Genomic DNA, 25,768 nt, shown 5'->3' with positions numbered 1-25,768 from the left:
CATTAATTACAATTACATCCCATTTAAGTTAATAATAATCCACTTAAGTTACTAATGATCTCACTACTTAATGACTAATTGTAAGTGAAATTGTGACAACCAAAAGTCTCCATAAATATTCAGCAAAGGTTCCCCTTGGTCTTCCAAAGTTTGATTCTTAAGTTTCCACATAGGCCCTCATTACAACTTGGAAATAAAACTAAATTGAAGCTCATTAATTGATTAACCCATAACATAATTTGGTCCGCCAATTTTACAAAGGATTAGGCCATTATTTAAGCAAATTAATTACATAGAAATTGCAGCAAAATGACACGTTAGTCTTCCTCCACTTAGGCCATGATGCAATTCACATCATACTTTCCTTCTTCAAGAAGATTCGTCCTGAATTTTAAGGCTTTATTTTTCTACTAGTTTTAATAAAAGTTTATTATGTTCTTGTAAATGAATTTATTTTTTCATAACTTGAAACTAATTCTCGTCCTCGAGGATCAAATACAACTTGAACAAATTTAGTTTTGTTCCTTTCGAATGGTTGCAATCTATGGAGCATCTTTCTTGCCAATATTCCCTCATCTTCATATGTAACAACAAATAACTCCATGCGTAGTGTTTCGTTATCCTCAAGACTTTATTTTTAACCAACAGACTGGATGGATAATAAAGCATTATGAACAAGCTTCCTTTTGGAACATAGAAGTTGGTGTATTTCATTCATACACCCATCCTTTTGTTCCTATAAAATGACTTCACAAACAGTAGAAGAAAAGTCATTGAAAAATAAATTTTCCACGCTCTTTTTCTCTAGTTCTTTTTCTTTTTCATCATTTTCTCTTCTTTCTTTTTCTCTCATTCTTTCTTCACTCTCTATTTCTTCTTTTTCTAATATTTCTTTTTCTATTTTCTCCTTAAGCATATGTTGATCCTTAGTGACTTGTCTTGGTGTCATAAATTTGAATTTAATTTTATATCTCTCATGCCTCAAATAAAGCGAGTATTCATCAAGATTGAGTGTTTTAGAATGAAGCCATGACCATCTCAAAAGAAGAAGACAAGAGTCCATGGGAGTAATATTACTTCTTTCACACATTGCCCTATAGTGAATTTGATCCAAGCTTGATTTAAATGAAAGCTTGTTGGTAAGAGGAGTTTCTTCACCAATCTTTGGCTCACAACATTGTTGTCGCTTCCATAATCGTATGCAACTAAATATGGGTATTAGTCATCATGTGTAGTAATTTTCCATCGCTATTCCAAACCCAGATTCGAAGCTTTGATACCAAATGATGTCAATCCAAAAGGGTGGATTCATTTTACGGATCTATCTTGGTTGGAATGCTAATAAGCAAGAAATTTGGAAAATTGTTTAAACACATAAAGACATGAAGGACCTTTGATAAAACTCACGAGTTCTTGAATCACTCAAGAACTTTGGAGAATCGCTCTCACTAAGATAAAAGAGATAAACTCTAATATTTCTTAATAAAACTCAACTTATTTTTTTGATAAAAATGGTCTAGCTTATACTGAAGCTCTAGCCATCATAATCAGAAAAGACCCATTACTTGCAATTACATCCCACTTATGCTACTAATAATCCAGTTAAGCTAATAATGATCTCACTAGTTAATGGTTGATTGTTACTGAAATTGTTGCAACCAACAGTCTCCAAAAGACATTCAACAAAGGTTCTCTTGGTTTTCCAATGTCTGGTTCCTAAGTTGCCAAATGGTCCATTAATTGAATAACCAAAAAAATAATTTGGTCAGCCAATTTTACAAAAGATTGAGCCATTATTTAAACAAACTAATTACATAAAAATTATAGCAAAATGAACTATTAGTCCTCCTCCATTTGGGCCATGAAGCAATTTGCATCATCAACTCTCCCAACTAACCTTGAAGTTATAAGTTTGAGTTGGTGGGTTTGGAAGAGAGGGTGGGAGAGGTTGTTGACTCGACTCTCTCCACTAACACTTCGGAGTTATAAGATTGACTTTGTGGGTTTGGAAGGGAGAGTGAGAGAAGTGTTGGGTTCAATTCCTTTTACTAAAAAAATACTAACAACTAACATTTTCTTATTAAAAAAAGAAAACACCCAATGTAACTCAATATTTCTTGGTGAGTTTATCTTAATTCTTGCCTAAAAAATCGTCTAACACTCTTATAATTCTTCTTTCCACAATAAAACTTAATTAAGATGTCTAATTGGAAAGAAAGCTTATTTTATGTGTTTTCTTTTCATATTATTTAGGACATGATAAATTCCTAAATAAATTTAATGATAAATTCCACCACAACACTTTAAGTGTGTTATTACAATACGAAAGTGTGGCAACCTAAATCACAACGGATGGGCGAACCAAAAGGAAATGGTTTGGAAATAGAGATTTGGAGTCGCTAGTATAGCAATAGTGCAGGAAAGGGTTTTCACATTGGTTGTTTTAGTTATTATACCTCAGTTCAATAATTGAGGCATATCTAGGCGAGGTAGAAACTTATGGGTTTTGTCCTCGATTATATACTGGGGCATAAACTTCAATCTTAGGCTTCGATTCTAGAGAATCGAAGCATAAAACCATTAATATATAATAATAATAATAATAATAATAATAATAATAATAATAAAGAACCCAAGAAAGCTTAGCATAAATGGAGATGAAGGAGGATGCAATGTTGGACGCGTTTTGGAGAGCTAATCAATCCCACAAAGGGTATCTAGACATAAATGCTTGCAAAAAAAAACTCAAACTTTACAAAAAACATATGAAAATTTGAAACAAACACTCACCAAAGTTAGGCGTTGAGTGGCAGCGTGGTTGAGTTCTTTGTTTACACAACGGAGAATGGAGGTTTGGAAGAACGATGAAGAACGATGTGAAAAAGAAGAAGAAGAAATAAAGAAGAAGAAGGAATCACAAAGTTCTTGCGAGAAGAAGAAGCGACACAGAGAAAATGAAGAAGTGAAGCCTCTACAACTTTTGCTAAATTTAACCTTAGGCATATTTTTAGGCCTCAGTTATATAAAAACCAAAGCATAAAAGGCAAAAGGATTAAGACGACCTATAAAAGGAAGACTACAACCATGGTCATGACGGTTGAGTTGGAGAATTTTGCGTGAAGAAGGTCTTTCTACATCAAAGAACCTTAGTGGACATACTCTACTAGAAAACCTACAAGAAACTATAGTTACTGCACTAGTGCAGATTTGACATTTTACTTCGCCTTATAGGCCTCGGTTACAGCTGAACCGAAGCCTATAAGGAGGCGGTGGCATTTTTGCAATTTCGTCAGGCTTTTGGCCTCGGGTCTTTAAGGACCGAGGCAATAAAGGGGGCTTTAGGCCTCGGTTACAAATGAACCGAAGCATATAAGGCAGCCCAGTTTTCAAATTTTCAAAAATGCCACCAGCATCAGGCTTTTGGCCTCGGTTCTTTAAAGACCGAGGCAGTAAAGGGCGCTTTTAGCCTCGGTTATTAATTGAACCGAGGCCATAAAGTCAGCATCAGGCTTTTGGCCTCGGTTCTTTAAGGACCGAGGCAATAAAGGGGGCTTTTGGCCTCGGTTATTAATTGAACCGAGGCCATAAAGTCTGTTAAAATTCCCAATTCGTGAACCCTAACTACTATTCATCGTCTCCCAAACTCTCTTCTCTCTACGCGAATTTCTTCGCTCTACCACCACCATCACGCTCCACCTCCGTCGCCGACCAGCATCTGCCATCAATAGTCGTGCGTCGTCGCCTCCGTCGCGCTGTCCAGGTTCACCGATTGCAAATCACCTCCCGATGCGGGTCAGTTCGAAAACTCTGCGCGAACTTCGCTGCCACCACCACCACCGCAGCTACACCATTCACAGACCTCACAATGCATTGTGTTCTCTGCAACAGAACCAGTGACAACCATGGCAACACCTCGCACCACCGTGACTTGCCATCAGCACTTGCAATGAAACCAGCGCACCCTCACACAACACCACCATGGGAGCGCGAGTCATCTTCACCAGACGTGCAATTTCGCACCACACAGATCCATGCGAAACAGCAGAAACCACTACAACAGCGCGTCATCATCACCATTGCAACGGTGAGCGAGAATGAGCCAGAACAGCAGCAGAAGCCATAGCCACCACTGCGAAGACGAAACAGACGCTATGGCCTCGGGTGATAATCGAGGCCAAAAGGAGGTGCCTTTTGGCCTTGCCCCAATATGCCTCGGTTCTAAAACCGAGGCAGAATCACGAAAGTAACCGGGGCCAAAAGCCCTCACTACACTAGTGCTGGTAGAAAATCTAGCACCTTACGACGAATGCATATACAACTTCTGTGGCAAGAGGGTCTGAACAAAAGGATACATACACCTCCACACGACCTTCCGACAGTGTAGACAAGCGAAGACCATCCCCATCTAGTTCCTTGTCGTAGACGCTCACACGTTGTACAACATCCTTCTAGGTTGGCTAGTCCTAAAACTCTCTCGAATCCATAGTTTCCACGCCTTTTCTCACTATGAAGTTCCCTTTATCTTTAAGAGACATCATCAAGTACATAGTGACTAAAAAGCAGCTAGAGAATGCTACATGGCAAGCCTGAAGCTCTTGTATCCCCCCTTTACAGCAAACAACGTTTAGTGGAAGCAAGAAAGCGGCACAACCTTGGTTGGGGAAGATCTAGACCTGGGAGTCAACAATGAAGCAAGCATAGAACTAGTGGGAGAAATGAGGTGTTTCCCCTACCTGAACCACGTTGTTTCCTACAAATATGGGCCTTAGTCGACGATGAGGTGGAAAGAACAATAGGCAAGGCACTGTTCACAACGCCAACCTCTTCGCGTGGACGGTGAAAGTTATTTTATAAGTGTCAATTATTAGTTAAATTACATATCATTTATACACTTATCTTACATTAAATCAATGTAAAAATCATTAAAATTTCCCTAATTTTACATAATTATAGAATAAGGTAGTGAGACATGATAAAAAGTGGAATTTAATGTATTTTGTGCTATTTTGCAGGTAAAATGAAGTAAATTATAAAGTTGGTGTTGAGCCCTAAAAGTTACAGCTCAAGGCAAAAGATGAACTGCAAAAGTTAATTATACCCTTAATTAGATCTCTAAGGTATTTTTCATCTTATCATACCCTTAATTATACATTTGTTTTTCTTTGTGCAATTTCTTTCAATAGTCTCTCAAATTATTTCTAAACATATGTTAATTTTTTAATATTTTTATTTGTTGTTTATTTTCATTATGTAGAATATTATTTCAATATATTTTATCTAATTATTTTTATTTTCTAACTCATTATCAATCATATTGTAATTTTTTCACTATAATTGTATAAATAATTTTTTTTCTGCAATATAAAAATTTAATGTAAATGTCATCAATATTTTTTTTTATCACCATCTAACATAATTGAAGTTCAAAAGATACAAGATATATGTTAAAATTTTATTATTATGATTATTATTTATTCTTTGTATCATTTTGATCAAGTGATGTATTATAACTTTTATTAGTGTATAAAAAAGAGATTCATTAGAATTTAAAAGATTGAAGTAAACAAACATTTAAAATATATATTAATTTGAATATTTGTTTTCCTTTTATATTCTTTAAAAATTATTTTTAAATTTTATCAACTAGATTGCATTAATGTTTTCAAATTTAATAAATGTTTTGGTTCTCATGAAAATTTATTTGGTATTATAATCTAAAATGTAAATAATTAAAATTTATTTTAAACTTTTATTATGATTATTATTTGTTCTTTGTATCATTGTGATCAAATGATGTATTATAACTTTTATTAGTGTATAAAAAAGAGATTCATTAGAATGTAAAAGATTGAAGTAAACAAACATTTAAAATATATTTTAATTTGAATACTTGTTTGTCCTTTTATATTTTTTAAAAATTATTTTTAAATTTTATCAACTATGTTTCATTAATATTTGCAAATTTAATAAATGTTTTGGTTCTCATGAAATTTTATTTATAATATAAAATGTAAACATTTATAATTTATTTTAAAGTATTTAATATCGAAGAAACAAACAACCATCCTTCTAATATTGAATATTTGATAATATTATTTTTCCTTTACCATAATTTTTTATTATTTTATAAAAATAATAAAAAATTAATGTTGAAGTAGTAAGAAAACGGATATGGGTATGAGTACGAGATTATACCCATTACCTTGTGGGGATGGGGATGGGGATGGGATAAAAGTTTGATACTCGTTGGGTTTGGGTATGGGGATGGGGATGACTTTTTTCTACGGGGATGGCTATGGGATAGCGAAACCCGTCCCCATCCCGCTCTGTTACCATCCCTAAACCCAAACTTGTCGAAGACTATTCTTTTTAAGGTTTTTCTATAGTTTTCATTAATAAACTATGGTGGTGACTCCTCTATATTTTAAAATAATCTTTCGCCATCACGTCATTACCTTAGTTGCGATAAACATAAATCTCGACCTGCTTGTCGAGAAGAGAGAAAAGGTGGACATCCATGACATGGCGGTCAAACATAAAGCAGCAAGAAGATTTAAATCAAAAATATACCCTAGATCTTTCCATAAAGGGGATCTCGTGTGGCACATGCTCGGCCATGCAATGAAGCATAAACGAAAATTCTTCACAAATTGGGAAGACCCTTCCACATACTCCAAGATGTTAGTAAGGGAGCCTATAGATTAGAACGACTATCTAGGGAGCCTGTCCCTAACATGTAGAACTTATTTGAGGAACCAGGTTTTTGGGTTCGGTAGTCGGTTACGCGTAGTGAAGGTGTTAACACCTTATAACAACTGCCCAAGCGCGGTATGCTTAATTAAACATGCAAAACACTAAAATAAACAAAAATTTTTGGTTTTTTGGGTTCGACAAAGATTAACCTTGGTCCTACGTATACTCATTCATGATGAGAAATCAGGGTTACATAATTCTTTAGAAAGACTTTGTGGTTAAAAATACTAATATTTTTGTATTTGAAAATTTTATATGTTTTTGATATTTTTGAATTATTTGGAAATCAGTGTCACACAACGCGAACGGTCGGACAAACACCAACGAGAACAAAAACCTTTTTTCACTTTTTAAAATTTTTCTAATTTTTATAATATTCAAATATTTATGTGTTTTTCTTTTTAGAAAGAAAAATAAAAACGTGGAATTTAATTAAGGAAGGATAAAAGTGAAAAAATAAAATATGAAGATGTATGAATAATGTATGAGGTGCATGAAGTAAATGAGGTGTGTACAGTAAAAGACATGAGCTGCAGTAGTAAAACAACTAATAAGCCCAAGATAGAAGCAAAACACTAATGGCGTGTGTGATTAGTAAAACATTGTGGAGGGCAGCATAGAATGCATTCTAGCCCAAAGTGAAATAATAAAGGGTGTAGAGAATAAGTACGGAGGTGCAAGGTGCAAAAAGATGGTCAACCCATCTTCTTCTTCTAATAAAAATAGAAAACCATAAAGGTATCCCATTCCCTATCATCTTCAAATCATAAACATTCTCCTTCAACCTTCACATCTGGAACCTCTCCTCATAGAAGACCACTGTCGGCGAAGAATGAAACAATATATGATGCCTCTCTCACCTTCCTAATACTCGAGGTCACGATGTTGCCTACTTCCCAGTCCGTCAGAGCCATCGACAATGGCATTAATCGCTACGAGAAGCGTCGTTGGCCTCCATGGCGCTCCAAGCTCCGTATACTTCTTCTCGCACAAGCCAGGCCGGGTTTAGAAGCTACGCGATCGAGCCTTCTTTCTTCTATGTTTTGATTATAGTGTGTGATTTTGTGCAGGTGGAACGTGCGGGTGAGGGTGATAAAGAAATTGGGGTCGATGGTTTCATGCGTGTTTGATGGAGATGATGATAATGATTCAAATGAGTTTGAGAGTGAGAAATGGTGAGGTTAGAGTGCAGTATGGTCTCTTTGTTTTGTTGTGTTTTCATTGGTGCAAGGATGTGTAGTGAGTTCGGGTAAGATAAAGATAAGTTAATGGTGAAAATGGGTTCTGAAAATGACCACTATTTTGGGTGCGTGACTGTTTATGTGTGAATGGAGGGAGATAAATGGAGGGTAGATGATGAAGGTTGTCGAGGATGGAGGTGACAGTGTGATGTTGATGATCAGAGTGAGATTTAATATGAGGTGGTTGCGATCGTGTGTGGATGCTGGTTTTGGGTCTTTGTTTTTTCTTTGGCTTTTATGCAGGTGAGCGAAGAAGATGAAGATGAGGGTGGACTAAAAATGTAGATGAAAAAGGTTAACCAATGCAAGGGCTGAAGATGAAGGTTGGTGATAATGAAAGCTTATAGTTGGGAGTATGTACTATCACATTGGATCGAGATAGAGGATATGGGATGAAAGATTGGGAGATGGTGAAGGTTGTCGAGGATGAAAGTGAAAGCATGATGTTGATGATAGTAGCTATGGTTGGGTTCCTCTCTTTTTTTTTATTCAGGTGTAAGGTACACCAAAGGTACACCAAGGTATAAGTAGTATGAGCGCATATGGATGAAGGTGACAATGACTCACGCAGAATCATAAGTCAACAACCAATAAAACATAGCAAATCCAACACAACACAACATCATATACATTCAAGCATTCAAGAACCAGATAATTTTATGTTCATCCAAGCCTTTGAGTATTGGTGCTTACCTTTTTTAACCTCCTTGCGTTGTTTGGGCTCCCTCTTTGACTCTGATGGCTTCTTTTGTTGCTCTTGATTTCTGTTGCTCCCCCTCTCCTCCACTTTTTTCCTCCTTTTTGTTATGTTGTTGTAATCTTTTGAATCCGTAGAAAATCTACTTTCATGCTGCCTCATTACTACCAACTCTTTTCTTTTTCATTTATCATCTGTTTCAATTTTTGAAAAATAGCTCGAAAGCACAAGGCAGGTTTCCCTTTTGCCATTCCACCAACAGTGTTGTCATGGTGCAACTTATATACACTTCTCTGGATTTCCCTTTTCATGCCACGATCCGTAAAGGGGGCAAAATGTGAAGGTTGAAAATTTTTCCTTGCATGAGAGAGGAAGGCCAACAGAGGAGTAGCTACAATTTACGTTGACTTCTATTACAACTTTTTCATTTCATTCTAATTTTTTTTTTATATTTATACATATATTATTATTATTTTTTATAAAAAAATAAAAAATACAAAATGAAAATGAAAAAAGGAAATAAAATAAAATAAGATAAGATGAAAATTCAAATTAAAAATAAAATAAGATAAAATGAAAATAAAGTAAAATAAAAACAATTTTATAAAAGTAAAAGAAGATAAAAAAAATAAAACAATATAAAATTAAAGTTGAAATAAGAATAAAAGTAAAAATAGAAATATATATTTATACTCACTTCAATGTTCACTTTTTCTTTTTCTTTTTTAATTATTCTTTTAACTCATTTTTTTTTATTCGGACGAAATTGGGTGTTGACACTGGGTATAGCCATCCAATAGACACGATTTCAGCCTCCCTACTAACGAAAGCATGAGATAGGATCCCTTGGCCGAGTAATATAAAAATATAGGAAGCTTTCTGGGTAGTAGACATATACAAGGCATTACATATCTACCTGAAGTCCTGTAAACTACCCTAAGTATTCATATGTAGTTGCATAGAAGCCACATTCAAAGACAACAGAACCCCCATCGTAAACTCTTCAAATGGAAGATGAATATGTAGTTTTACAGAAAAAGCAGCATACATAAATAATAAATCTTCCTCAACGCCTTCCGGCCATGATAGACACTGTCTATGGCACTTGTCTTATGGATAACAATCGTACCAGGATCAATCATTCTCTCGAACAAGTATTTAACCACAACTTTAATAAACGAGATCACTTGTACTTAGAAAGGATTACGCTAACCCACTTATTCACGTAATCGTACTCGGCCTTATGCGGCCACGAGGTCTCGACATGTTCCTCAAGGGAATCCTCTCGACACTCTTCCTGTATCTCCGTATATAATGTCTTCGAAGAGGAGTTCCCAGACACCTCCCACCCCAACCCCACAAAGCTCGCCTCAGAACCACCTGAATTGGAAGTGTTGAAAGAAGTCAACATACATTCAAAGTAAGGATTGCAGAGAAATGGACGAGTACTTTAAGAACAGAGCTAAAAAAATATGGCCACAAACTTGACAAATGAACCCTATATATAGCAATCCTCCACGAATCTTCAACTTCCCAACCCATACCAAGAGTCGTAGCCCATTAAATCCAAGGTCTAACTACTAAAAAAAATCTTGAAAAATGCACTAACACCAAACAGTACATCACATCAATCACATCTCAAGTCTTCACATCGCTTCGCTTTTCAAGACAAGAAGGCTAGTATACTCGTAAGGTATATAAGATCCACTAAATTTAATTAATTAATTAATAAATGCTGGCAGTGGGAGGCTTTATGACATTTAATTCTGACAAGTATGACGTGGAAAAGTACTAGCACAAATGGTTGAGAGTACTTAGTTATGATGAAAGGACTTGGATTCTATGTATGCCATTTAAGTGCTATTTAAATTATAATTATTTTTATTTAATTATGAAATTGTTTTATATAATATTTTGGTTGTGGGGCGTGATATTATATTTTTAAATGATTAAGAATTATCATGAAACATGAATTGGTTGAATGGTTGTACATTGATTTGGCATTGGCATGGTTATGGGTTCAAACCTTGGTAACTCTAAATTAAACTTTCTTTTTGCTAAAATTAGTTTTGGCATGAATATGAAAGGGTAGAGAAAACCCTAGATGAATGAGTAGCCAAGGGAGGATGGAAAACAATCCATAAGTGACTTTGAAAGGGTAGAGAAAACCCTAGATGAATGAGTAGCCAAGGGAGGATGGAAAACAATCCATAAGTGACTTTGAATGACAATTAACTTCAGTCTTAATGTCATTTTCGTTTTCTCTTGATCATGGCTAATTAAGACGCCATTAAAAGACAAATTGTGAGAGAATAGAGGGGTTTTGAGGCTGGAGTTTAGAGAGCATTGTAAGGTGCAAATTAAGGAAAAATAGTGATTAGAGAGTGAATTAGAGGAGCTAAATTGAGGTGGTGCTAAGGAGACCATTGGTGATCAAAGAGGGAGCTCTAGCATTGCGTTTTAAGCAAAGAAACCAGATTAGGGGAGCTTTACGTGTTAATTTTATTTTAAGTCTGATTGGCATGCTAAATAGAGTAACTTTACGCGTTAATTTTATTTTAAGTCTGATTGGCATGCTAAATTTAGTATGATTATGCTTGAGATTTTATTCCATTAAGTTAGTGTTTCTAGAAATTTCCAGAAATTGTCTGGCCAACGATGAACTACCGCTAGACGATTCTTTCCTTTTCTAGACCATTTAGGGTTCTTACAGAGGAACCACCTTCCAGATATAGCGTAATATAGGCAATTTGACCACTATTGACCAGTTTGACTCATAGGACTATCTATTGAGAGGCGGACACATGGCAGTGCACTTTCTCTCTCTCAAGAATTAGGGTTTCCCATGTGATTTTTACATGTTTGACGGCCGCTACAATGGTGGCGGATCGGACTATTGCAAGTGGCTTCTCGCAACGCGATGACAAGAAGAAGCTGGTTTGAGGTTGTTCGATATGCATGTAGAACGAAAACGTTGAACGACGAGTGTAGTAATAGGGGAGAAGCTGCATATCCACGAGTGCTCATGGATGCTGCAGGTTTCGCGAGTGATGCCACAAAGGTGGTTTCGGCAGCGGGTTGAACGAAGAAGATAGTGGCGCGACGGGAAAAGGCGAGTGCAACGTGGTTGTGTGGCTGTTATAGGTCGCGAGCTCGATGCGGTGATAACTGAGTTTTTGCGCGGCGGTTGCGACATGATGACGTGATGGCTGCTGTTCCAGCGAATTGCAGGCACGTAGAGAAAGTCGACGACGGTGTGGTGACGGCTGAGGTTGTGCGCGGCGGCTGCGACATGGTGAGGGTGAGAGAGGAGGAAAAATTAGGGTTAAGTTTTCTGAATGTGTGAAGGAGAGAATGTGATGAGGTGTCATTCTATGATTGGGTATTTTAGTGAGTGGAGGATTGATGACATGGCAAGTTTTGAGTGGTTATTTTAGGGAGTGGAGGATTAAGGACATGGCAAGCTTTAATTGGTTATTTTAGTAAGTGGAGGATCACCATGTGGCGTAATCTGGCTGAGTGGAGGTTAAGTGATATTAGAGGTGTAAATTAGTAAAAAGAAGAGATACAAGAGTCAGAAGACCCAATTTTAGGAGGGGTGTGGAAAATAAAAATTGGAGGTGCATTTAGCTCCAGAAATATCCCTTTTCATAATTAAATGGCCAATTGCAAAAGGGGTGGTGTAAAAAATGAAAACTAGGGGTGCATTTAGCTCTTGAATTAATTCTCTCCAAAATTATGATTTTTGGACTTATTTTATAACTTGAAATATTCCTAATTTACATTCTTAAGGACCTAAATTAAATTACAGTTGCATTATTAAACTTAAGAATATCCAATAATATATTATGCAACCAAATTCAATTCTTAAGAGCAAAAATGATATTAAATCCCCAAAATTTAAACACTTAATGAGAGCAAGGGTTCGACTCATCATACCCTCCAAACAATCTAGAAATGGAAAGTGCTTGACGCCTCATGAGCAGCGCCAGGCGATATCGTTACAGCAAAATTATATTTTGCTCGTTTGATTTGCGTGGTTTACAAGGCTTCTAGGATATCTTAAAGGTCGACTTGATGGTGTTCCTTGAGTTTTGGCTCGGAACGTATCCCTTGAGTTATGGCTCGAGATAGGGGTTAAGCATGTGGCATTCCTTGAGTTGTGGCTCGGAATGACATCTCTCGAGTTGTGGCTCGGGATGGCGGATGAACACGAGAAACTCTTGAGTTGTGGCTCGGGTTGGCGAGTGTTGCCAGTGTGAGTGTGCTGTAAGACCCGAGAAAATTAGATAGTTATTTAAATAATTATTTAATTAGGACGGGTAATAGGAACATTTAAAACAATTAATGTATGGATCGATGATGTGGCAAAGTGCTAGCTCATGTGGTTGAGAGTACTTTGGTTTGTGTGAGAGGACTTGGGTTCGAGTCCTATGTGTGCCACTTGCATGTTATTTAATTTATGCATTTTTGTTTAATGAAATATTGAATGCGTGGTGGGTTGATGAATTCTTAAAATTGTAGGAGTTATCATGAAACATGGTTGGTTGATTTGGTTATACACTAGCATTGTAATTAGAAGGTTGTGGGTTCAAATCTTGTTGAGAACTAAATAATTTCTTTTTTTGCCAATTTTTCCTTTGGCATGAATGTGAAAGGGTTAGAAACCTAGCAGCCAATGGAGAGGTAACCTAAGGGCTGGAAAACAAAGGGATAATTAAACATTAGACTAGCCTTAGTGTAATTTTTTTATTAAAATTCGTGTAAGGCACTAAAAGAGTAATTAAGTGAGAGTGATTGTGAGAGAGAAGGTCATAAGGGGAGAAAAAGAGCATTGTCGGTTCGTGTTCATCATAAGCAAGGGTTTTCCAGAGTATTGGGGCTGATAGAGAGAAGTGGTGAGGTTGAAATCACGAAGGTTAGAGTGAAAGGCAAAGGTTAGGAAGGTTTCTGTGAAGGGATAAGCATACCAATCCGAATTTAGCAAGGAATCTAGGTAAGGGAAGTTGCTCTGTGTGTTTCCTTTTTGTTATATCAATTACACAGTGTCGCATGATCGAAATTACATGTTATCTGTGAGTTTGCACACTGTTTCATCGAAGTTTCAGGGTTTTTCCCAGAAACCGCCTGGCGGTTCAATCCCTACCGCCAGGCGGCACATCAGTGATGAGTCTTGTTCTTGTTTTGGTTTGAACCGCCTGGCGGCGATGAATTCCTGCCAGGCGGCGCGACACCGTTTGCAGTCTTTGTTGATGTTTGTTGCTATTCGTGCTAGTGCGTATGTGTTTTCTGTGGTTGATGTGAGAGGGTTTTATTGGATACCTTCCTGGATCGAAATGGATTACCAAATTGTGGAATGAAAAGGGTTGGGGGAATGATCATGGGTGAAATTATTTGAGTTGCACATGAGGGTTAATATAGAGCCATTTTTATGAAACGAATTGAGGGTAGGAAACTAGTAAGTGATGCAGGTATGGTTGTTCTTGGTGACTGAACTGATAGGGATGGAAATTGGAAAAAAAAGGGACTGAGTACGCAATAGAAATGGAGGATTCTGTGATTTTGCAGAACACTGGTGTACCGCCTGGCGGCGCGCCGCTTGCCGCCAGGCGACGATGGGTGCAGATATGGCTTTTACGTGATTCAAAGGAGGATAAGAGGGTGGAATGGAGTAAAACTGGGATGAGTTATACTTTTAGACAAATATTGATAAATTTGTGATAGATGAATAACCTGTAATATAGAATTAGGGGAGTTGGGTTAAGTATGAAGGCATGAGCATAATATAGTAAGATTGTAAGGAAGTGTGGTACTGTGATAAAGCAATTTGAGTGGAGAGTGTAATATGGAAAAATGTATTGTGTGGCTGTTATTAGGAAATAGAAGAGCTTATGGCATAATGTTGGAAGAAGTTAGTGCATTGTAGGTGTGATAGTAAGTTTGGAATGGAAGTTATAGGTACTGCGATCTGTCAAGAGGTTAGCTCAAGAATCCAGAAGGGGAGTGGGGTTAATCAATATTGTTTGGCTACCTTGGAGAGAGTAGGTAAGTGTGGAATAGTCTGAAAGAGAGGCGAAATCAGAGAATAGAATGGTACTGTCACAGTGCCTGGCGGCTGGACTGGGTGCGCTAGGCGGTCGAAGACCCAAAAAGGGGGTCTGCAGAGGCTGGCGCCTGGCGGTGAGGTGAGATCCGCCAAGCGGACGCGAGGCAGCAAGCTTCTGTTTGAGAACCTAGCGCCTGGCGATGGGACGTAAACCGCCAGGTGGCCCGAACCTGTTTCGCCAGGCGGTACTGGTTGATGCGCCAGGCGCTTGCACAGCAAGTTATGAGCTGTGTGTGTTGCTTCTAACTGACAATGATGCTTTGCTTGGATCGGGAGATGTTGTGCCATGAGCGGGTAGGTTCATGGATGGTGGTTGACATGTGATGATATGAGCGGGGAGGTTCATATCCAGTTACTCTCACGTGGGGATACGAGTGAGGTAGGTTCGTATGTTCCGTGCTCAAGTTGAGAGATGCCACGTGCGGGGAGGGACGGGGCTGGTGGATCACATGTGTTGGACTACGGGCGGGCAGGTCCGTAGAGCAGGACTACGAGCGAGGAGGTTCGTAGAGCACGACTACGAGCGGGGAGGTTCGTAGAGGTAGGACCACCAGCGGGCAGGTTCGTGTGAGCATCATATTCCCGAGTCCAAGGCTAACCAGTTGTGTGATTTGAAGGCTATAAAGCCTTGGGGTTAAGGTCTTGGCCAAGAACTAAGTAGAATGAATAAGATGGGTGTATGCTTTATTTTGCATATTGTATATCTATTATTTTATGTTTCTCAGCTCACCCTTTCTGTTTGTGTATGGCGATGATCGTGTGATTCTTTACACGGGAGCAGATGTTGAAACAGGTGAAGTTGATGATGTCCAGCTGACGGAGTGAGGGCTAGCTTTGGGGATTAGAGCTAGGGTTTTTCTCTCGTGTATTTACTACGTTTTGTTATGAACATGAAATTTTGGAAACTTGTAATACTTTAATGTTATGTTTTGAGTTTTGGCGCGCGCTTTTTAAAAAAATTAAATTTTCCCACGTTGGGATTATTATCCAGATGATCTTTAGTTTAACTTATTTCTTTTATTTATTTATTTTAAGTAATATTCCATAGGGATGTTACATGTGCTGGTTGTGGCCCGTACAGATGGGTCAAGATAGATTGCCCTCCTTAGTAATTAGCTGACAAGTTTGGTAGTCTTGGGACGTTACGAGCTATGTTCGTATTGGGAACTACACCTGGCATTATGGTGTGTGATATGTAGCATGGTTTCCCGCATGTGCTCTATCGGTTGTGGCCGATAGGTTGGCAGCAAGACACCTTGAGGTACTCACTAGAAGACGTAGAGCACGATTAACATGGTTATGGCCATATGGGATGATATCAAAGGATTGAATTCCTTTGATGTGATTGTGGAATATATATATATATATATATATATATATATATATATATATATATATATATATATATATATATATATATTTATAAATGTATTGTATATGTTTATTCTGTTAGCTCACCCTATTGTGATTGGGAGAAGGATTTTCTCAGAGTTTCATATTGTTTTTTTGATTTCAAATAAATTGTAAACATTGATATTAATAGACTTCTGGACAATTATAATAGTATTTATTATCATGGATTTTTTATTATTGTTGAGGTAATAAAAGTTTTAAAATTTCCTGCGTTTTTTGGGAAATGATATTTCATTAAATGCAATTTAATTATATTTCTCTATTTTAATATTTAAATCCATAATATTCGGTCGGGATGTTACAAGGTATACGACCAATGACCTACAAATTTTATTTACAAAACCATGTATGTATGGCCACTTATCGAGTACAACACAATCAATAACGAACTTCTAGCTACTCAAGTCTTTGTGTCACTCCTCTCCTCAAGACTGGGAGGCTGATGACCTAGTCATACTCGACCATATCCCATAGTACCCATAGTCGGCCCTATCTCACCAAGGCCAGGTATTGGGTACTAGATACTCCAAAGATACAAGAGTCCTAAAGTACCCGTACCCGGTTCTTTCTCACCAAGGTTAAATATTGGGTACTGGATACTTCAAAGACATAAGAGCCCCACAGTATTCGTACCCGACCCTATCTCACCAAGGCCAACTACTAGGTATTATATACTCCAAAGATACAAAGGCCCCATAGTACCCGTACCCGACCCTATCTCACCAAGACTAGGTATTAGGTAATAGATACTCCAAAGATACAAGAGCCCCACAATACTCATACCCGACTCTTTCCCACCAAGGCTAGGTACTGGATACTTCAAAGATACCAAATTCCTATATTACCCGTACCTAGCCCTCTCTCACAAAGGCTAGGTACTGGGTACTAGTTACTCAAAAGTTGCAAGATTCCAAAAGTACTTGTACTCCGCCCTATCTCACCAAGGCTAGGTACTGAGACCGACTATCGAGGATCAAAGACCAGTAAGGGTTTATTGTAATTTCACCAATATCAATGGACCCCAAAAATAGTTAAAAAGGTATTTTAAGCCAAAAAGCTCATCCTAGTGGGACCTATTGGGACCTACTAGTAAAACAGTTAAATAGCATGTTATCTTATGCATTCATTAGCATGTTATCTTGTGTTAACTTAAGCATCAAAGTGCCTTTTGCAGATACCCTTGCGCCTTGGACAATATCTATTGGAGTTGAAGGACAATCAAGCTAGAAGACCAGATACTAGAAGAGTTATGAGGACTTGGCAGAGTATAACTTAGTCCTATAAGAACATTTATAATTTTCATTTATCACCATTCATTTGTCATATAGTACTGTAATAATATATAAATGGTCTTTGTTATCATTTTTCATAATGAGAATGTTAAAGTATAATGCAAATTTTCGAAAAATATAGAAAAGTCTAAGATAGAATTATTGAAATATAATTCAAAATCTAGAATATTGTAGAAAAGCCTAAGATATGAGGAAAAAAAATCAAAACATTCTATATAAGTAAAAATTTAGAATATTCTAAATAAGTTTAGTTAGAACATTCTAGAATAATCATGTTGGTGAGATGGGGTCAACAAATACCCATGTGCACTATCATTTGAAACACACAATGCAATACAACATCTAAGATACACCACTCAACTACAAAAGATACTACTTCCAACTACTACTTTAATATTTTTATCCCATCAAATATTCCTTTCACAACCTAAAAATACTGTGAGAAAAGAGGTGTTGAGTTATAAGTCAAAGTTGAAATTTGAAAACAATTTTACACTTGTTAACCATGATTGAAGTAATGTCGGGATGCAAAAGAAAAAACGATATTTAGAAGGAGATGGGTGAACAACCTTGAAACTCAATGGCTCATCAAACCTCTCTTTAATAAAAAGTATGAACCACAATAATACCCTTAGCAGCAATAAACATACATACCTTGGGTTGGGACGTGACTAACAAAAAAATTCCCACTCAAATCGAGCATTTCCAAGTTTGGTAAAAACGCCAATTCTTAGAAGAAGAAAAAATAAAACAAATAAAAATGTGCAAAGATCTTCAAAATGTTAAAAATGCAATAATAATTATTACCTATATTTGTAGTTTCATACCTTTCATAGGAAAGGGTCCACCTATCAAATTAGCAGCCATGGTTAAATTCTTGATGGATCGGAAAGTACCCACCACTTCCATTATGCTCTCATTTAGATAATTGAAACTCAAATTTAATGTTCCCAACTTTTTCAATCTTGACAAGCTTTGATAATCTGAAAGATTTAAAAATTCACTTCAATGACCGGATATGCATAATAAATAAAAAAATATTATGCTTTGATGATAGGACATATTTCAAAACTTACTTTAATGATTGAAGCATATTAAATAAATGAATACTAATATGTTATATCCTTTTAAATTAGTTTCCATTTCATTAACTCATCCCGCAACCACTTATAAGAAAATATCTAAATGTAAATACAATCTTCTTAATTAAATTGTGTTGCGTATAGATTTAGAAAATATTTTAATCCCTTCATATATTTCTAATTAAATATTTAATTATTTTTGTTATGGTAGGTCCAAGGTCAATTGGGATAGTAGACTTAATACCGAACTAAGCCCAACTTCGATAGGTTCAATATGCCCAATGTCGACCTAGAATAAAGGTCAAGTAGGGTAAATATTGACCCACCTAGTACTATGGGATTGTGAAATTACAGAAAGACAATAATAAAAGGTATGCATGGAATGATGGCCAATGACAATAAAAATAATAAAGGGGAGTAGGAAGGGAATTTAGGAGGACGGGGGAAGTGATAAAAAGGAGACCTAAGGAAGGGAAAATGACATATTACTTTGATTGCTTCCACCATATCACTCATTATATGTTTTAGTTGATCGGATTTTACCCTTTTGACTAGAACATTGGCTTCCATCGTAGTGTAGGTAAAATTTCTCCTATACCACAAATATAAAGAAAAAACGACCGCCAAGTTGAAAGATGATCGAGAGGGAAGAATCGAGTACTCCAATAGTTGAGCGACTGATAGTGATGATAGAAGATTTGACAAGGCAAAATTAGGTGGTAGGATGAAGTGTCTATGCTCTCTGTTGTTGTTGATCTATGCTATATCTTGTCAAGTTTAAATGCTTTGGTGCAAGTCTAAATGATAAAAGACATGTCAAGTTTAGCATCGCATACCATCATTTCATTGATAGGTTTGCAGTAACATAACACCATCTATCGCAAAGAAAGTCATGAAGAAGAGGCGGCAAGCTCAAATAAGTATGCCATCATATCATTATGTCACCTAGGCAATCTAGATCAAACCATTGTAGGGTAGTTGGTCAATCGTGACGAAAATGGATCCATTTTAACCAATTTTCACAAGATAAGTCATGCTATTATTTAATACCCATTTCTACCTATATAGATCGATTAAATATATATCGAACCATTTAATATTTATTGTGAAAAGAGTCATAATATATTATTGTAACCTATCATATATGTGAAGTAATCACATATTTTCCAATAATAAACTTAGATAGCGACCATGTGATAAAATTCAAACATTAATCAAAAGCAATGCAATGTGGAAGAGTATTGATTCCACTCTCCCAAATGATGATCTACCTATTGGTTGAGCAACCAAACTCCAACCAATTTGGTCGAGCAACTAGTCTTCCAAAAACAAAAATGGTTGAGCATATGTCTCCCAAATCCGATCAAAACATTGGTTGAGCCCTAGTCTCCAAATTGACGATAAAAACATTGGTTGAGCTCTAGTCTCCCAAATGACGATAAAAACATTGGTTAAGCATTAGTCTCCTAATTGACAATCTAGGCATTGGTTGATTGTTAGTCTCTTAATTGACGATCTAAACATTGGTTAGCATTAGACTCCCAATTGACGATCTAACCATTTGTTGAGCTTTAGACTCCCAATTGATGATCTAAGCATTGTATGAGTGTTAGACTCGTAATTGACAATCTAAGCATTGGTTGAGCGTTAGTCTCCCAATTGAGGGTCAGAGCATTGGTTGAGCGTTAGTCTCCCAATTGACGATCTAGGTGTTGGTCGAGAGTTAGTCTCCCAATTGACGATCTAGGCATTGGTTGAGCATTAGACTCCCAATTGATGATTTAAGCATTGGTTTAGCATTAGACTCCCAATTATTGATCTAAGCATTGGTCGACCGTTAGTCTCCCAATTAACAATCTAAACATTGGTTGAGCATTAGTCACCCAATTGATGATCTAAGCATTCGTTCAGTGTTAGTCTCCTAATTGACGATCTAAACATTGGTTAACTGTTATGTCTCCCAAAATCCAGGTGAATGGTTGAGCTTTAAGTCTCCCAAAATCCAAGCGAATGGTTGAGCTTAAAGTCTCTCTAATTCCGATAAAACAATTGAGTTTAAAAAGATTTGACACAAAAAGTAAGGTTCGGAAAAGTCATTTGAGGTTGCTTATATACATGTTATGGCTAATTAGCTTTGAACAAGGAAATTCATTACATGTATAAGTTGTTCGCGATAAGTTTTAAAACACAGAACAATCACGCATTAAGCAAAAGAAAGTACTTTAAGGATTTTGATCAACAAAATGGTTAAGCTTAAGGTCTCCAAAAAATGATCAAATGGTTGAGCTTAAGGTCTCCCAAAAATCGAACAAAATGGTTGAGTTTAAAGTCTCCTAAGAATCCACCAAAGTGATTTGAGTGATGTCCAAGTTTACAGTTATCCAAGATGTGATTTGTAAATGAAAGACATACGAGACATGAATGATACAAGTGGTTCTCTTAGAAAACCTCGGTTAAGTATACATTAAAGTTATTCGAAATAAGTTTTAACCAAGGAACAATCATATACTGAATCATAGAAAGTGGAGCATTTAGTTTATTCAAGAACTTTAGTCTCCAAAAGCCTAAATCTAAGGCTAAAGAGGCAATTGATGTGAGGTCCAATGCCGATTTGGTTAATAAGCCTAATGCCGATTGAGTCAATAATTGATTTTGGCGTGAAAAACTCTCAAGCCTCACGCTTCTTAAAGTTAAGGCTTTAGGAGGTGTGTTGTGGTAGACCTGAGGTCGATTGGGGTAGTAGACTTAATGTTGAATTAATGCCAACTCTGATAGGTTTAATAGGCCCAATGCCAACCTAGAATAAAGGTTAAGAAGGGTAAATATTGACCAGCCTAGTATTGGGGGACCATGTAGTTACAAAAGTTGTAAAGACACTAATAAAAGGTATGCATGTAATGGTGGCTAACGACAATAAAAATACTAAAGGGGAGTTAGGAAGGGAAATTAGGAGTACAAGGGGAAGTGATAAAATGGAGACATGAGGAAGTGAATGAATGCTTCTAACAAATCACTCATTTTGACTAGAACAATTTTGTTACACTTCTTTCAAGTTTTTTATTTTCATTAGAAAATTTTAGCAAAGTAGTGTAACTTCAAGATTTCACAGGAGTTGTCTAACCTAGGTTCTTAGTCACCTCGTATTGGGTTTATGTATATACTTTCATATAGGGCTATGGTCATTAAGAGATTGTGGTTTTAGATATATGACATTATTATTACACATATAATTCCTTTGACACCACTTTTACCCCAAACCTTAAGGCAGTGGTGTTATGGGTCTTTATTCTTATATAGTGTTTAACTTTGCCTATTCTATCCAATGTGGTACTTTTTTGACTCACACTTGGACTATTCCCAACAATCCTCCCTCAAGGGTGAGTCTCTTGTTTTTTTCTTCTTTTCATATGGATATATTCCCTTCAGGTGTATGAGTGACCCCTTTTTGGTTATGGTTATGCAGTCAGTCACTACGAACCATCGGCTCTCATACCACTTGTTGGGTTATATATTACGTCATATGGGTTATGGTTATAGACATTGAGAGATTGTGGTTCCATATGGTTATATAACATTAATCTTACACATAAAACATTTGACACCACTTTTACACCAAAACCTTAAGGCAATGATGTTATGAGTCTTTATTCTTATATAGTGTTTAACTTTGTCTATTCTATCCAATGTGGAACTTTGACTTACACTTGGATTATTCCCGACACCTCGAATCGAAATTTCTCTTTTTACTAGAATTCTTACTTCCCATGTGTTCATCACTTCATTAACCAATGGTTTCGCACGATGAATTGATACCAAAAGCAATGTAACACACACATGTACCTTGAGATGCAAGAAAGATTCCATTGCCAATAAGATTCATTCTCAAATCCAACACTTCCAAGTTTGGTAAAAGTGATAATTCTTAGAAGAAACAAAAACAAAGCAATTAGAATGTGCATAATCTTCAAGTGCGAAACATATAAGTACTTACATAGTTGCATCCATACCTTTCATAAAGGGTCCACGAATAGAATTACCACAAAGATTTAAATTCTTGATAGATGGAAGAGTACCCACAAGTTCCATTATGCTCTCATTCAGATAATTGAAACTCAGATCTAATGTCTCTAACTTCTTTAACGTTGAATTGCCATCATCTGAAAGATATATATCACTTCATCATGCACTATAACCATTAACTGTATTACTTGCGTTAAACAAGCTTAACTAATTAAAAATTTAGGGTCTGAGTTTTATTTTGTAACGGGATTAAGCACTTACGATATAGTCACATGAGGATTAACATTTTGTCATACAAGTTAAGAAAAACAATTCATCCAAGACAACAATTTTTTTTACTATTCAATTTTAAAATATATGTTAATTTATTTTTAATTTTTATAAACATATTTTATTATGAGAACTAATATATTATTATGAGAAATTTTTTAAAAAAGAATAAGTTAATCTAATATTTCATTGAAAAATGAAAACGGCTATCAATATAATTTTTTTTAAGTTAAAACGTTTGTGAATTTGAAATGGGGTGGGTAATAACCTTGAAAATGTAATAAAATTTCTCATTAATTGTTTGGAGCAGGAATATCATGCCTTTAACATTTGAACTGTGAAGATGCCAAGAAAGGATATAGTATGTTGTTTCACAATTTGAGATTTAGGGAAGCAAATGTTTTAGATTGAAATGAACTTTCTCAAATAGGCTTTAGCTTATTTAAAAATTAAGACTAGATTTTACCTTTCATTTGTTACGTTATTTTAAAGTTTAGTTTGACTTCTTTAAAGAGTAAATTCAAAGTCTAATTTCTTATAACATTGATTTATACAGTATGAAGTTTACCTGTATTTATATAGTACAATATTAATGCGAGTCTCAAACATGAATTAAATATTTGTCAATGATTTAATAGTTACTGGATAATAGTTGACAAGTTAGGTTAAACACAATTACTAGAATAGATTTTGGTATCATATTAGAAAATGATTTTTATCCATGACTCAATTGTAATAAATTATTTTGGATTATAAATAATTCAAGTGAAGCTTCTAACCATAGGTAAAGAGATGTTTAACTAAATAAGGTGACGGTTAGTAGTGGTCATGGATTGAATTTTTAATGATCCAATCTACATTCATATTAGATTCAAATAATTGGATTTGAATTTCGATCCAAATCTTTTTTTCAACAAAATTAGTTTGAATTTTTTTAAAATTCAAATCTAAATATTTGGATCAAGATTTAAATCCAATCCAAATATTTGGATCAAGTTCAAAATTCATAATATATCTTTTATAAAAGAAATTTAAATTGAATTTACAAAAACCTATGTCCTTAAGGCCGACACAATACAATTTAGTACAAGGCTAGGCCTTGGCCCATGTGGGTTAGGGTCAAAAATGTCTTTTAAAAAAACACAAAGTAACACATGGTAGTCGGTGTTCCTTACCATTAATGATTTAAACTGTGTTAGTAAAATATGATCAAATTGAATAAAATTAACGAAAATTGGGATCTATTTGAACACAACAAAATTATCACTAATTTGACAAAACTTGACAAAAATTGGGATAAAAAAGTATCTTAACCTTTTGTAAAAGATATCTTAAAAATTGTATTTAGATTATTCTTTTTGTGTTTTTAAATAGGGAAGGGTCCAAACAAACTACACAACTTATTGTTTTACAATATTGCTCAGTATATGAACAATTGTAACTAGAAGAGATATAACAAACAGATAATTGTTGGATTCATCCGACATTTTTAGGAAAGTCGGTATACATATTAAATTGGAAGATGTGCATTTAATAAGTTTTAAACTATGTATATAAAACACTTAACGTCATTTATAAAATAAAGAAAGCTTAACACGATAAATAAAAAAGAAAATGATCTCAAATCTCTTACTAAGTTGAATCCTCCTCTCCTAAATTGTATACCAAGTCTTGTATATATATTTAAAGAACCAAGCAACAATTAGTCAAAATATAATTAATGAAAATACAGAGTATATATAGAAGTAAATAAAGACGCAATATAATAGCTTTTTGTACCTTGATTCCGAATGAATCCCGAGAAACAATAATTGGACAAACCAAGGCTTCTCAATTCCCTGAAGGGTAGGAACAATGACCAATTTAAGCTACGCGTGGGGTGCAAACAAAATGGTCTCATTACTTCCCTATATGGTCCCATTTCACCATATGGAAATTGAAATGATTCCATTCCAATTTCCTCAATTCTATGAAGATGAACTGCATGTCACTCTTTCCCAGGCACAACAATTGCTCTTTGGGTCATTCAACCACGAAGGTAGCACATCTGACTCATTGCCATAACTAGCTTTGAAATCTAATAGTGCTCTCCTATCTTCTTGGAAACAACCATTTGTGCCTAACACATGACCCAAAACTACCATTGCTCTCAATAACACCAACCACGATTTCTTCCCACAAAACTCCATATATGGAAGACTGACTTCAACCTTACTGCTTTACAATATCTAATATCGTCTGCATATATACCTCTCTCTCACCCTCTTAGCATTTTGTGCAAATTGCAACCCGATGGATACGTATGGTCGCTATTCAACTATTCAAAAAAATTAGCCACATACACCCTAGAAAGATTCATTAGTGGATGGAAATTTTCTGCATGTTCCAATAACATGTCCTAATGCCAGATCACCGATAAAAACATGTGACCCCACTACTAGGAAAGACAAAAGTTGTTTGCTTTCAACGATATTTTTACGTTTCAATACCGACACCTCATGTCATGCCGGAAATATGAAATTAGATTATTAATTGATGGTGGAGTTTTAACATATCCATGTGATTATATTCAAACAACTTCGCTGTCGCTGGTCGACCAGGTCTCCAAAGGGTTCATCCTCTAAAGTCAGTAGTATTAGCATTTACGACAAAATTATTACGTAATTACGGGTGGAAAATTTGAAGTTGTTATTCAGGTTGAAATGATAAAATTAAGAAGCATATATAGAAAATAAAACCTACAAGTACTACAACTCAACGTTTTAGGTTGAAAACATCATAACTTGTTTTACTTAATCCTTTATATAAATGTTTCCAATAAAAAAATATATTTTTATTCAACTAAGATAAATGCAAAATATGGATTCTTTTTGCTTAATTAAGCATCCTACTTA

At 35.7% G+C, this 25,768-nt stretch overlaps 1 pseudogene across 1 annotated transcript in view; it reads right to left on the bottom strand.

The window, feature by feature from the left end:
• The window catches only part of LOC114184175 (receptor-like protein 14), a 29,829-nt pseudogene extending 4,594 nt beyond the window's left edge, over positions 1-25,235 (bottom strand). The window contains exons 1-5 of the transcript XR_014995347.1: positions 24,654-25,235; positions 22,592-22,741; positions 22,425-22,505; positions 18,330-18,485; positions 18,157-18,231 (exon numbers count right to left, since the gene is read on the bottom strand). The product of XR_014995347.1 is annotated as a receptor-like protein 14 (transcript). The remainder of the gene's footprint in view (positions 1-18,156; positions 18,232-18,329; positions 18,486-22,424; positions 22,506-22,591; positions 22,742-24,653) is intronic.
• Positions 25,236-25,768: the final 533 nt, after the last annotated feature.

Source organism: Vigna unguiculata, chromosome 5 (genome assembly GCF_037176805.1).
Source record: "Vigna unguiculata cultivar grain cowpea cultivar isolate G323 ecotype 2 chromosome 5, ASM3717680v1, whole genome shotgun sequence".
NCBI lineage: Eukaryota > Viridiplantae > Streptophyta > Magnoliopsida > Fabales > Fabaceae > Vigna > Vigna unguiculata.
This window is presented reverse-complemented; position numbering and strand designations above follow the sequence as displayed.